General features: G+C 34.4%; 1 protein-coding gene across 1 annotated transcript in view; it reads right to left on the bottom strand.

The window, feature by feature from the left end:
- tty (tweety) overlaps nucleotides 1-16,373 on the bottom strand; it is a 28,531-nt gene extending 12,158 nt beyond the window's left edge. Inside the window, exon 1 of the mRNA XM_077432816.1 lies at nucleotides 16,317-16,373. The gene's annotated coding sequence lies outside the window, so the exon portion shown is untranslated. The remainder of the gene's footprint in view (nucleotides 1-16,316) is intronic.
- Nucleotides 16,374-16,587: the final 214 nt, after the last annotated feature.

Below are 16,587 nucleotides of genomic sequence, written 5' to 3'. Positions count from 1 at the left end.
GGTCACGAGAAAACTGGTTGACCGATTTTAGGGTGTGACCAGTTTTCTCGTGACCAGTTTTAGTGTGAAGGGTGATCACGTGTGACCGATCTAGAGCGACCAGTTGTCCTGTGACCGGTTCACATTTGACTATTAATCACCGAACCTATCATACATACATACATACTATTTACAGAATTTCTTAACATCGTAGATCACCTCTTTAGCCTAGACAAAAATTACTTTTGATCTACTTGACATAATGGTGTATATAAAAATACTATAGGACTAACGGTGTTCAATAAGAGGTTAGTAAAAAAATCCCCAAAATTCACAGACGCACACATTTTTTCCAGATCATGAAAACGTGATCAGTGGATCGATTCTGAGTTAGAATAAGTCAAAATCTCGAGTTCGAATTTTTTCATGATCACAAAACTTCATATAGTGTTACTACGTACATAGATAAAATAAAAAATGATAATGTATGAACATACATACTATGATATGTATGTATGTACATACATACATATGTAACAGAAAACTTTCATCGTATGAAGGGAATGTTAGATGAAAAATCATTGATTTTAAATAATTTCCTGTACCTCCGATCGATCGATTTACTCAACAATAATTTTGAAAAAGTAGGCGTTCAAAATCAATGATTATTTTTTATTTAACGATCCCTTGATACGACGAAATTTTTCAACTAGGTCCATTGATGAAAATTCAATTCAATACATATGTGCATACGTATTGAAAAACTCACATGATGATTGGAATATATTCCAGGACTACTGCAATGACCGTGGACAACTAACTGATGAGTGTAAATCGGAACAAAACGATAATTAATGTAGTCACAGACGGATATGACGGTGGACATTTCTAATAAAATGATAGTGTTTAGATAAATTCATACAATATAAAACCCCCCATATGTTAATTATATAGAAAACATTTTAAAAACAGGAAAATTAATACGTGCGTATTATAAACACTATCGAATTTCCGATTGTAAAAAAATTATATGTACACTATTATATCCTGTCAGAACTTTGATGATATTAGCATTAATCATCCGGCAAAAAGTAAGGACGAGCGAGCAAGTTTCCTGTCAGACACATTGAATCGACTCAGATTGATAGGTCAAATTTCGGTTTTTGTCATGGTATACTACATGTCTCTATATGAGAATAGTCGATTTGTGGAATTGCTCATTTCATGAAATTGTCAAAAAAAACACAAGACCATTGCATATTTCATGAATTTGTAAAAAGTAGCTGCCGATTTCGTGAAATATGAAAGAATTCGTTGTTCAGAATAGAACGAATACTGTCTGTAATTTTTTTAAAGATAATACAATAATATTGTTTTTGACCAAAAATGGATTTAGGAAGTTTACAAATGAGTGTAACGACATGTATGTGAACATACGTATTATATGTAATGCAATGTGTGTCCAATTTGTAGGAGGGGGAAACCGTAGTAATGTGATTTCTGGTTAAATATTTGATACGGAAAATCATATGCTTGACCGTAGAGGTGGTGAGTATTGAGTGAAGGGGAATTACCACCACCCTCATGCAAGTGACATGGGGTTTTACGATGAATCATATGAGTGGCCACACATTCTCAAACTGATTGTGACATTATACATTAGTGACAAAACAGTTCTTCGATGATTTATTTATTGACATTTCGAATACATTGTTGGATTTTGTACGATACGAAATTTAACGGCTTAGCGAGCAAACGTTCACAGGAAAAATGCTCACCGACATAATGGACTCGATAAAAGGTTCACGCGATAAAACGAACACCCACAAAATATTTTCGCGACAAAATGTTCATCTACAAGACGATAATATGTAGAAATCAAAAATTCGTATGATAAAGTTTGTATTTAGTGAATAAATTCCGACTAGACTGGCTTATTTAATTTGCAAATGTTGATTAATCTGTGAAAGGATAATGTGCAAATCTTCGTTACTACGCGTTTCATCGCATTCTTGACCGTTTTTTTTTTTTATTTTTATAAAAAAAATTCGTTTTTGGAAGAAATAAAGTTTTACGGGTGAACATTTTGTGGGTGTTCGTTTTGTACCGTAAACGTACTTTTGTGTGAATGTTTTATCCGTGAACGTTCTGACGCGTGAAACTTCTATCGGGTACATTATGTCGGTGAGCGTTTTGCCGGTGAACGTTTGTTTGTTAACATCTAAGTTCCATTTTTTAAAGAAATTAAATAAATAACAAATTTATCAGAATTTGGAATGAATTTTACAAATGCTATGCGGCAAAGTTTTTATAAATTTCGCTTCTTTTTTTTATCAAGTTTAAAATATCGAAAGCATCGAATGTACATATGTATAATTTTTTTGTAAAATTGAGGCAATGAATCCAACGAGGTTGAATAGCAGATGTAATTATTAAGCCCATAATGGTTAAAAAAATAAAAGATGAATAAAAATAGTGGTAAATCTATGATATATGTTTATATAAACAGAAAGGAAGCATGCATGTGTTTTTTTGCACAGGCATATGTATGTATACAGATTTCAAAAAATAAATATTACAATTATCAGAAGTTCATAAGAATGTAGGAGATAGCACCGTGATCACTGACGAAGACAAATTTATGTACATATATGCTCATTTGTGCGCGGATGGCAGGATGAGCGCGTGAAGGGGCAGCGCCGGGGGTGGAGTGAGGGGGCGATGCGAATTGACGGCAAAGGGCTGTGCACAGATAAATGTTATAAAATTATCTGGCTGTGCATGCTGAAACCGTAGCGACAATAGCCTCGGGTGTGGTTCACGTATCAATTTAATTCCAAAACCACCCGCTGAAATATCAACGTGCGTAATACTAGTGACATTATATGAACGAAAATACATGTGCATGCTTTTAGTTAATATAATGTCTATTTGTAAATTTGCAGCATTCTATACAATTCAGCGAAATTCAAGATTTGCGAGAAAATAGTTGAGGTTGCAAATTTGTTGGAACCATTTCATTGAAAATCAGATAAATTGGTAAACTCTGATAGAATACAATCGACCTGGATCCACAAATCCAAGGTCTGGCCAGCAGATACCAGTGGGATTTGAACAGGTGACCACTTTGTTCAAAGCATTATATGCTATTATATTATTAGTCTATTCTGTTGGTTTACATACAACCCATTTAGTTTATCTACTTAAGCATAAAAAAGAACATATAAAAGTCTCCATTAAAGATGAGACCATTGAGCACGACATTACGAACTAAAAGGTCACAAACCTGTGCAAAATCACACATACCAAAAGCATTCGAGTTCATTGAAAACGTTTACCGTTTAAATACATTGAAACGTTGAAAGTGCAAGTTTGCAAAATCGACACAAACTTTGACGAGCGCTGGTTCGTTATTGAACCGAGAGGAATTTGTAGAAATGCACCTATTCGAAGGGAAATTTCAACACACACGAAAGCATCAAAACTTTTACTTCAAATAATATTTGCACTTGTTTTCCACAATGCGAATAAAATGTATGTATGAAAACATTCATTATGCTTTCACACAATACAGTAACGATTAATTATTAATATTGCTAAATTATGTATGTATACGATTGAAGCACTTTAAAAACTGTTGCTTTGCATCAGTTCAGATGAAAAGCACATTTGTATATAATGCAATATACTACACGCGAAAAGAGAATCAAGTGGGAACAGAAAAAATAAAGCACAAAACGGGAGAGAAAATTGCGTTCCATTTGGGATCAAAGAGGGCAAAAAGCTTTTAAATAAAGTAAAAATGAAATATCCCGTAACGGGAAACAAAGGATCGTCGAACAATGTAATCAAAAGGACACGATAGCGTGCGTCGAATTTGCGAAATATCGAAAATAATACACAGAGTGAAATCGTATAAGTTTATCTGTCCCGAATTGGGTCAATTTTCGGTCAAATAAATTCTTTTTAATCGAGGTCAGCTCACGGGATCGAACCAGGCGACATCTCGGTGCTTTATATCATCGCAACCACCGAGCCACGCTGCTGGCTAATCAAACTATTGAATTGGTTTCGTTCATTGCGTCTATACTAGCAATATAGCTCAGTTGTCAGCGTGTAATGCTTTCATCTGAATGGTCATGGGTTCGCTCCTGGCCCATTGCTTGCTGGCCAGAATTTGGATATGTGACTCCAGGTCGATCGTTTCCTTATCAGATATTGCCAATTTATCTGACTTCATTGAAACGGTAAACTTTCCGTTTTGTAGCATTTCGAATTTGCTGGTTCATGATATAAAATGCTAACAATAATGCATGTAAGTTTCATCGCAATCGGTTGAATGGTATAAGAACGCAAACGACACAGAGAAAGAGACAAATAAAAATCGATTTTTTTTATATATAGATAGCAATTCCCTAAAATATTATATGTAAAGCAATCGCCTAGTTCGACCCCCTAAATTCTTAGTCATAACTAACTCTAGCGATAGCACCCGTCTACATACATACTATTATATAATTAATCTGTATATTGAATTGGGATTTAACTTAATATTTGACGTAAATAACACAAACCGGATGTATGGTAGATATTGAATGTGACGATGAGGCGAGCTGACCGCAGATTATTACATTTGTCTCTTATTTTGATAGTTTGCAATTATATTTTTAACAAATTCGACAAATAGGAATATACAAGAAAAATATGCTGTTTACATACATGCTGTACATATATAGACAACTTCTTCAGACTAAATGAAACATACATACATACATATGTACATCCATAAATGTTGACACTTGTTGCTCGAATGCTTCTCTGGAGTTTTAACAAGCACATTATACACCCACGATATAATTAATATTAACACTTTTCGCGCATCCCTAGCAACTTACCGACATTCAAATTTTACTCCAACTTGAGCAAACTTCACACATAACGACCTTAGCCTGCGGTCGCACAGACCTAATTGCAGAAACTTTTAAGTACTAAGTGCGAAACCTTAAAACCAAAGCCGGGTTCAAATGGTCGATTTTATAACCCAGCGGTTGGTTCGGTTTCCAAAGGACAGAACTTGAATTTTGCTTTCAACGTGCATATAAAAAATACGGTCTGCGGTTAGACTGTCGAAAAATTTCAATGATTTATTCGGTTTTAAATCAAATGTTCATTATTGCTGATATGAAATCAAAATTTAGATGGAGCTATTTAGTGCATATTGCAATATAGCTCCCAGCAAACATAAAGTGCATATAGCTCGGTGGTTGCGTTAATGCTAACCATCGAGAGGTTCCCGGGTTCAAGCCCTGGGTTGACCTCTATTGAAAATAACTTATTCGGAATTTTTTATAGTACTGCTGGTCATACTTGGATATTTGTAACTCCATTTATGACCATCAGAGTTTGCCATTTATCTCATTTCATTGTTGAAACGGTTCCTCATCAAATGAGCCAAGCCATCCTACCTACTCTGTCACCACTATTTGAATATGACTTCAAATTTATAATCTGTACATTTATATAAATATATACAAGTTTAATACCATAGGTGTTGCTCAAATTATGTAGATAAAGTACTGGTTAAAAAACGTCACATGGAGACATAAGGCGCTAAAGACAAACGTCAAACAACAAAACTTATGTCACACGAAGACATAAGTAGTCACCGGACCCAGAAGGTACCGTGCCGCGTATTGTTCAAAGGTTGTAAATGCATTGTTAAAGGTTTGCCGAACCTTTTTTACAAAGGATTTACAACAATGGAACAATGGATAGCACTGTGACTATCCGGTGTCTAGACATAAAGACAAAGATGTATTTGTGCACACGGAGACACACGGGTCCTTTACTATTACTTTACAATGTATTTTAGTTTCGACTGAACTTACAATTGTCAATGATATTCTGACGCGATGGCTTCGTTTTATTAAATCTTTCGAACCAAATCTGAGAAAACTACTAGACGAAAACCAATAGGTTCTAAAAACTCATTGACACTCACGCGTGGAGGTACCTGTTAGGCGTTTAGGATTCCTTTTACCCATGTCTCCACTTCGTCTTCAACGTTCGCTTTCAATTTTCATTTCAACATTCAATATGATGCATGCCTTACGGCGTGTGCGTGACGCAAGCAATCAACCGACCACACTTGTTCAATTCCGTTGACTGAAAATTGATGTTTCATCAGTGCCAGCGCCACTCTCTATGTTTACTGACTGTTTTTCTCTTTACAATAATATGACTGAAAACACTTTTTTCTTCACTTCCTCAGGGTTCATATTATATTGTTTTCCCAAAAGTTTCTAAAGCGTTATTTTCAGTCCCATCGCGTAAAATTGCGATAATCTTCTATAAAATGTATTATTTCCACTGATTTCAGTGTGGCATGACGCACGAAAAGTTGCAAGATACCTGACTGGTTCGGGAGTGAGTGCGCTTTCCGTGCAATCCGTCAAACCGCGTCCGTTCAACTCTAAGGGCGAAAACACACGGAGAGGCAGGCACCCGTTTTTTCTTATTTTTTCTCCAAATATGGGAATTACCGTTATCGATATACATCGGTATATATCGACTGTATATACAAGTACGTGCGTTTTCGCCCTAAAGCGCAAGCACTACATCCGATAAGCGCATGCGAATCAAGTTGCGCACAAAATGAACAATTGGAGACATACATAGCTTATTGATGCCTTTTTCAATATATTTGAAGATATGTAGACCACCAGGTTTACAACTCTACTATATTGTGACCCGAAAATTATAACTTAATCATAACAAGACAATAAGAAAGTTTCCCACTATCTCGAGAACTTATTACCGTTACAATCTACATAAACTGAAAACTAATGCAAAAAATGTATAAAAATAAAACCGCCAAATTACCCACTAACAACGAAAACAAAATAAGTACAAACACCATTTGTATTATTTATCTAAACGACCTTTTAAACACATGTTCGTACGCACGATTGCACATGTTCCACAAGAGCAGATGATATCATAATACACCCATAGATGTGTAACTGCATCATCAGCATCATAATCGGATGATGATTTAACGATTCGTGACTGGCGTTCGTAAAAATTGATAACGAACTAAGGTCACATATCTAGACCTGCATCGACACAAGTGCCAAGTGCATAAACATAACTCATTAAATTATAACAAACAGCTCGACGATGACACACGTCTTTGGGGAAGGATTCGTATGCAAAGCAATCAAAAAGTTTTAATGCACTTTCGAGCGTGCAATATGCAACTGTACACCGTTAAACTTTTGCGAATACGAGCACATTGCAAGCGAACACCGGTACCATTGGTTGACGCCTCAATTGTCAGATAACGAGCGTGTGAAAGTTCAACGTATCGGTGCAAGTGCAAGGCATGTAATCGTTATCTTTAAATGTTGATAAGCTCTTTGGATGTTATTTTTAGAATGGAACCAACTGGGGGTGAATTCCCTTTGCGAAGTTTCAAATTTGTAGTCGCTTACAATTTTTTGATTTTCTTGAAAATGTCCACACATTCGCATTTCCGATGATAATATTTATTTAACAGATTGCTCCAACGCGACGAGTCTGCTATAATTTATTTTTTATTTATACCAGGAATGCCTAACAGGTAACCCCAATACGCCTTCCTAGCCAGAAACATTGTACATTTGATATAGTATTATTAGTATTATACAAAGTAAATACATATCAATTAACTTTCACAGAGATATTTATAATCAAATTTTTAAATTTGCAGCATTGTATAAAATTCAGCGAAATTCGATTGCTAAAAACTCGAAACTTGCGGGAAAATGGGTAAGGTTGCCAATTTGTTGGAATGAAAATCAGATAAATTGGCAAACTCTGATAGGAAATGATCGACCTGGGGTCACAAATCCAGGGTCTGGCTAGCAGAAACCAGGGGGGTTTGAACCCGTGACCACGTTGTTCAAAGCATTATACACTAACCACTGGTCTATTCTGCTGATTTATTATTGGTATATTAATAATAACCCCCTCTTATATGAAAAAATACGTACGTAGACGGCCGGGCACCATTGACGAAGATACATATACAAGCTCATTTGTAGGTGGACAGCCGGTCGAGCGTGCGGGGATGGAATGAGAGGAGCGCTGGCGTAGAATGAAAGGGCGATGCGAATTAAAAAAATATATTAGCGGAAAAAGCCTCGTAAGTGGTTCGTGTATTAATTCCTTTCCAAAACTACCCGTTGAAACATCAACGAGCACAATACTAGTATATATACGCATGTATATTAAACAACAGTAATTTGTTGCTGCTATTAACAAATTAAAGTATTGAAAAAAAAATACAAATCGAAACGAATTTGAGCGTATATCGTAATAATGAACGTGGGCGAATGAATACGTATGCAAATGTTTATTGAAATATTTATGTTATGTGTTCGATAAATTTGGAAGAAAGTGGCCATTTCCGGTGTACATATTAGTCACTATTATCGTATAAAATATAGTGTGACCAACACTCGACTATCTGCATACGGAAAGAAGCAGTGTTAAATCAAAAGTAATTACAGACTGTATGTAACATGCTAATCAGAATATCGATTCATATTCAAAATACTCATAGACTTATAGTAATAACACGCTCAAAAGTGCGGCACGGCACGCCTAGGTTAGACTCCAGCTGTCTTCATGTCATTTTCAATTCGTAAGTTTCTCCTAACATACATTTATTTAAATATGGGAATCACCGTTATCCATCACTGTCAAACCTATTTCAACACAAGAATAAAATATCACCGAAAACACGATATGGGGTGAGTTTTGGGAAGGTTTGCGTTAAATGCTCGCGAGCATTCGCCGAATAGCCGATTTCAGCAAATATGAGCACTGACATGAGACGATCACTGTGACACTTGTACAAAGTCAGAGCGGTTCGGCGAAATGTTCGCGAGCATGTTACAAACGATTCTCCGGCCTTAGTGTATGTAATACAATGCAATAAGTACCATAACATAAAACCATACTAAAAACTAATTATATACATATATAATATCGCTATTCCGTATGTCTGTCTGTCTGTCTGAGATAACGCTCGCCGTATAATAATAGGCGTTTCGATTCGACATACATATGACAGCTAAACCACTGCCAAAACGTGTATACGAATACAACAAGAAAAAAAACTTATATATATATATATATATATACTGATCGCTACTAATGTTTCCGCTTAGCAGAGAATTTACCGCTATTTATTGAAAATGTATTTATTTAATTAATTAATTTTTATATTGTTTATATTTAGGTAGGTAGGTAGATTTTAAACAATTAAACATAAATTAATTAAATATATTTAAAAGGTATTTCAAAAAAATTCGACCACGTGGGGATCGACCACATGATCGACGACCAATTTCTTTTAATTTTATTTTTATTTAGTAACTTAATATGCCAACACCCATGCGATGATATTTTATTTTATTTTATTGTTACAAATCAATATACACTCGCCATTACAGATTTGCTCCAATGCGACGGGTGTACGTTAACGAAATACAGAATACGTAAACAATCAGAAATCAGAAATACAGTAATACATACATATACAATCAGAATATATATGTAGAATATAACAATTAATCAGAAATAATAATCATAGAGACATCTATGGATTATTTTTAGATTTTTTTTTTGTATACAATTTTTATACATATAATAAATACGAAATTATAGAGATGTCTATAGAGATATCTATAGATTTCAGATTACTGTGTATAATTATTACAAATTATACACAGGCAGATTTTTGTGACAACAGGATTAGATCTAATATACCAATTTTCAGGAACCGTTTCAGCAATGATTTGGAGTCACAAAACCCCCAAATCTAACCAGCAGTGGCGAGGACTCGAACCTTTGACCTCAGTGGTGCTAAATATATACGCTACCACTAAGCCAAACTGCTGGATAATAATATGTCATCGGGTACAACACTAGTAAGTTATAAATGAACAATGATGTGATTCAACAATTAAAGCGAACTGACATTCGCACCGAATAGATACCGAACATACATACATATGTACATATGTTAATGTTGTGATTTGATTTGCAAAAATAAAATTGACAGTGCGAATTATATAAACCGCTAATAAACGCGACGATTAATCAAAATCGAAGCGAATAAATCGAGCATTAAATACACCTCGCTCGACGTTCGATGTTTGCATTGATTAATTAAAGCGGATAAATATTTATATACTGAATTATGTACGCGTGTGCATGCACAGTGGCGTACTACAATAGCCGCGCGAAATATAAATAAATACAATACGGCGGTTTAATCGATTGAACTGTGTATTTATAAAATAAATATGATAAACGCGACACCAACTATGTCATTTGTCAAATTAAACCGAATTCATAACATCATTAGCGTTTGAAATTTGCATTCGCACAAAAATATACACAGCGTGACTTTTTACTAATGTACAGTTTACGCTATTCATTATGACTGACGGGTACTTATATTGTTACATAAACGAAAAGAAATTAAAGTTAGCGTTGAAACCAAGGCGAGTCGTTAAAAAAACGCGACTCACACTACATTCTCCGACTCACGATTTAAAAATTTCGAATTGAATTATTTTCCAATATAATATGAAAGAATATTTCCAGGTACATAAATACAATCCTAATTTCGACAACCAATGCGACAAATGGCCCAATTTTTTAATATTTTTTACATACTAAGTACATATTACAGTTATTTGCCGCCATTTTCAAATTTGATTTGTCAGGCTCATTCAAATCCATACCTCAACACTTTAATGAGGATTTCAACACTTGTTGGTATCATCTCTAAAGTAAGTTAAGATAAAAAGACAGAGATAGAAAACACTGCGTCACAGATCTGCATATATTGGGTATTGTTGAATCACCGTGAAAATTTATTTTTTAATAAAAAATAATTGAAAATTTTTAAGCTTCCTTCTGAAATCAACAAAATAATAAATTAGAATCTGTTTGAAAATTTATATTGCTTGTAATATAATTGAAAAATATTTGCATGAAATCTATCAGCGAGTTGTGCTTGCGATGAAATAGTCGTTGCAATGAAAAGCTACTGCGATGAGAAGTTCGTTGCTATGAAATTTAAGTGCGATGAAGTTGCAGCGATGTAATGACCTGCGATGAAGTGTCTTAGAATATGAATCACTATCGAATCACACAAAACCAGAACCGAAACCCGTCTAATGATTAAAGGACGGCTAGTTGTAGTTGCATTTGCAAATAACAATAGACCGTTCTATCAGTGTTCAAAGCAAGATAGCAAAAAATAATGCTTTTTCTTAGAAATTATCGATACTGACCTTTTTTGTAATAATACCAACTAGCGTTAGCCGAAGTCTACTTAGTTAGACTTCGGCTAACGCTAGTTGGTATTTGCACAAAAAAGGCCATTATTGCTAATTTCTAAGAAAAAGCATTATTTTTTCCTATCTTGCTTTGAACACCTTTATGCTTTATAATAACTAGGCTACGGATATATAGCGTGCTTTTTCCAGGGATCGGGGCGGTTTGGCTCTATTTACAAAGCTAGATTGCAAAAAAAAGTTCGGTGAACCTTTAACAAATTATTTACAACAATTGAACAATGGACGGCGCGCTGTGGGTCCGGTGTCTAATGATAACTAAAGAGCGGACCAAGTTTGCGCCGTTCATTGTTCATTGTTCGCCGTGCACTGTTCATTTTTATGATGAACCCTTTTTTTGCACTCTAGCTTTGTAGTTTGCCTTGTTTCCTGGAAAATAGACCCAAAACGCACTGTTTCCTGGAAAAAGTACGCTTCCGGTCCTACATCTATGATAATATTACGCTTTATGATACCATAAGATTATACAAAATATGGTGGTCCTAAGTGAAAAACTGTAAATTTGTACAGTTTACGAACATATCTACATTTTTATACATAGTATATTCCAGATGTTATAATTTAAATTGTAAATTATGAAATATAGTTAGCGAAAGCGACCAACTATAATTAAAATTTGTTTACAGTGAATCTGTATTTATCAATGAAATTATACTTTCACTAGTAAAAGTATACTTTCGCCAACTCAGTCGGTGAAAGCATATCACACAAATCAGGACATTGAAAACATGGCGTCAGCACCAATTGTACGACTGAGAACTGTTCATAATTTGTGAAAAACAAGGCATTCGATTCAGGAAATCAAACGGTCCCCACATGAAACTGTATTTGGACAAACTACAAAAGTCAGTCAAACATCATAAAATTCGCCTTCTGATGTAATTAAACATTTATACACTGAATATGTCGAAAAAACTGAAAAACTTTTGCTGGAGGTAAAGGTAAAGAGAAGACACATCATTAATATAAGTATCAGAATTAAATTGAAAGTTTTCGGAATATGAATTCTTTCATAGCAGTGAAAGTATACTTTCACTGCTAGTATCAAATCACTTTAAGATATGTAAAGTACATATTCGGAATATGAATTCCCTAAAACGCCAGTGAAAATATAATTTCACTACAATAAATTAACTTCAATCGTAAATAAAAATTTAATCGATTAACAAAACAAATCGAAGGTAAATAAGATAACAAATAATCCAACGGAGAAATTGGATAAACATTACACTAACAAACTTCGTAACAGCGCTTCATTACTATAGTACCAAAATATGACACTGCGCATTTTTAAAATCATAAATAAATTACCCAAAACGCCTTTTGATCTTATAAAAGCGGATTAAAAAGCATACAAAAGACAAGCCTTAATACCCTCATTATACTTAAGTAAAAAATTAATTTTACTTTAAGATGTAAACTGCCACTGGGAGAACGAACGAAGCGGAAAGTGTTCGGGGCAATTATTACCGTAAAGTGACGATAAAAACGAAAGAAAAAAACTTTTTTTTACAGAACACCTCTCGCAGAGTTTGACGGGTAGGCGGAAAAGGGGGAGGGGAGATGGAGAAGAGGTTGGCACCTGCTCGAATAATTAACGGCGGTCGGGAAGGGGTTCGTTTGCGTCACATAATGAACCTCTAATCCCCCGCTCGTCTCGCACTTCGCATAATTAAATTTGAGTGGGTGGCTGTGGGGTGGCGGCGCGAAGTATAATTTCAACTTCAAATTCGAAATCAAATTTTAATAAATAAGTAGATAAGAGAGAGAGAGAGAGAGAGAGCGCGTAATTTTAACGCTTCTATCAAAGTTGGAAAGTTAGCGCGTTGAAGGAAACAAACGATTTCGTTCCGAGAATGTACTATATGTGAGTGGTCTTTGTGATCGTTTCCTCTCGTTAGCATCGCAAAGAGGTCAAAGCGAGGGTCCCGTGGGTTCTCTTCCTACACTAAGGTGGGTGGGTGGGTGGATAGAAAGGCCGCTGTTAATTGCTCTGGAAAATGGGAGGATTTCAATACGCGAAAAGGTCACAAAATTTTCCTACAATCTGAGAGTCGATCGATTCTATAAAGCTGCTAAATGCTTAAATGCATAGTGGGAGGTCGTTTAGTACGATTAGATTTAATTGAAGTCATAAAAAGACTCCATTTTGTACGTAATATTACGAACGTTTTGGTTCCAATTATATAATAGCTTAATATCAGCAGTTCGTTAAGTGTGCGATCTGACTGAATGCACTCGGGTCAATACTCGCGAATGACCAACAATAAAGACGGAATCGCATGATATCTCTAAGCCCTTTTAGTTTGATTTCACTGACTGTCCGGTTATAATTTGACTGATTTGCATACAAATATAGTAATGGAATTTGAAAATTCTGATAAGGAAATCTAAATATATTATAAATATTATATACAGAATTCGTTTCAATTTGGAAAAAAAAAATTTTTCTTAGAAAAACATTCTCTTGGAAAAATTAAGATCTCATTCTATTGCAAGATACTAATTTTGTTATTATAAAAGTCGTTTAACCCTTCGAATGCTGACCAACGCCAATCGGCGTTTTGCCAACAAGTCCACGGAACTGAAAAACGCCGATAGGCGTTGTATTTTGAGCATGTACAAAGTAAACAAGAATACTACCCGCTAATCCTTTCCAGGTAGCATTGAACATGGGTCGTGCAATCCGTGTCATTCACTTGTCAACGTTTATTAAGACTGGTTTACACCGAAATTTCTGAATTTATAACCATGGCAGAATTTCCCGATGGAAATCCATAGCTGTTGAGTATTTTAGATTTTGACTTGGCATTTAGATTGTGAGCATTACGTTTTAACAACAATGAAGAAGATGGAACTAGTTTTGGAAAAATACATTCATTAATTCAGTTCGGTACTCTAGACACGTCGCACTCTTTTCACTTGATACTTTCAATACTAATTCCCAAAAATATTCTTATCTGCAGCGCGTTTATCGTATGTTTAACGGAGAGCTGAATGGGGTTGATCTATTTGGTATTTCCCTACATCAATTCAGGTCTAACATCAAGAGAATCTTGACCGATTGATTCATTTCTTCTCCTATTCTATTATATTTTATAACCTTTTTCCAATATGTCCAATATTTTTATACTTTAGTTTAGTTATGTAATGTGCTATTTAATCATCTTATAGCTTTCATTCTTTTCCTTTTCATTTGTTTATTTTGTATTTACCTTTTTCATTTGTTTTATATTTGTAAATTTCAATTTCTTCTTATATTATATTTTATAACCTTTTTCCAATATTTTAATACTATAGTTTAATTATGCAATGTTCTACATACTTTGTCATGTTATAGCCTTTATTCTTTTCTTTTTCATTTGTTTTCCTTATTCTTTTTCATTTTTTTTATAATCTTTGTAAAAATCTGTTATTGGACTCAGATGTTACATATATTATATATTTACTATTTGTTTTTTATACATATCTATGTACATCCTGTTGTCTGTTGATTTTTCAATAAATAAAATAAAATAAAAATAAAAATTAATAGATTTCTTTTGTTTATTTTACATATATTGTTGCAAGATATATTAGTCTAAACACAGCTTTACAAAACTCGAAATCCTCGGCGGTACGTATCTAAGATAGTGATCTAGGGTTGTTTTGATTAGCTACAATTTTTATACCTGCTTTCTAGTGGATTTCTAAATGATTCTAGTTGGATATGTTGGCGAAATTTTCAGTGTGGCGGGTTTTCAACAGAAAAGTCGTCAGCACTCAAAGGGTTAAAAAATATACCAACTCATACAGCCCTCAACCTAAGGCTCCCACCCCTCTAACGAATATAATCTGAAAGACATTTCTGTCGAAGAACGAGACGTTTGTTTAACTACTTTGCACCAGATAATATAATAAAAATTATATATCTAGGGCAGTGGTCAGGAACCCTTTTCGAACAAAGGCCAAATAAGAAAAACCCCATTATAGTTGGTCCGCAAAACCAGAAAAATGTGTGGGATGAGATGGATGAGAGTTGATCAAAACAGAGATGAATGGAATCGTGTTGGGGAGATCATCATCCAGCAGTGGATGCCGAATGGCTGTGTATGATGATGATGAAGTAAAGAATAGTTTGAGAGCCGCACTTATCATACAAAGAGCCGCATGCGACTTCGAAGCCACACGTTCCTGACATTAATACACTACCTTATCATAGATGCGAATTTATCTATTGATTAATTTTTGACAAGACAGCAAATATAAAATTTATAAAATTTTAAAAGATTTACAAAAAAAAAACAAAACACTGCAACAAAGCATTTAAAATATATTCTTAGAGAATCTTAGATAGAGTGATACAATATGTGATACGTTGAAGTATATCCGTTACGCATTTGGGGTAGGGAAAATTATACTTCCGGCATTTTCCGCTTTTCCCGATATTTTCGAAGATACTGTCAAAGAGTTTTGAGATAATATTACTCACCTACTACATATTTACATACATACACACACATCTACTTATGTATAATACCAAAACTAGTGTAAAGACACTTGATCCATTGCGGGTCAGGTGTGGTTTCAAGCGAAAAATGTCATGTCAAATTTAGAAAAGTTCTACAGTTGAATTATGTATTTGCCACAAATAAAATGTCAACACATGATACGTACATGGATATTAAATTTTACGACCCAAAACAATTTGACACTTTATAGCAAGTTGTGGATTTGGGTCACCTTATCGGCAACACACTCAGATAGTGAATTAATAAAACAACTAACAACATTGGATGATGAGATGACCTTCACAAAGGTAACGGAAAATTATTTATATAGCAATCGAAGATTGCTCCATACATATGTATTGTATAAATAGGGAGCGAAGACACAAAAAGCCGACCTAAATTAAATTTAATAAATAAAAACAATACATACCATTTAAAAGCTATCTGTTATCGGTGTCGTTCGGCGTACTTCGACATCTTCACAGATCTGCAACGAGAACAAACAATAAAATTAATTGATTTTCAGTACGCACGCAATGTGATCAAAGTTCAAACACAAATTTCAATCGGTTACAATGAATCGACGACAGTCAAAAATAAAACGGGTCAAAACCCTCGTCAATTATAAAAAAAAAACTAATTTAATTCCATTCGATCTGTTAAAAGATTGCAATAATTTGGGAAAAATTCTTATTTATATA

Source organism: Arctopsyche grandis, chromosome 6 (genome assembly GCF_051622035.1).
Source record: "Arctopsyche grandis isolate Sample6627 chromosome 6, ASM5162203v2, whole genome shotgun sequence".
NCBI classification, from domain to species: Eukaryota; Metazoa; Arthropoda; class Insecta; order Trichoptera; family Hydropsychidae; genus Arctopsyche; species Arctopsyche grandis.
Note: the sequence above shows the minus strand (reverse complement) of the source record. Positions and strands in the feature narration are given on the sequence as shown.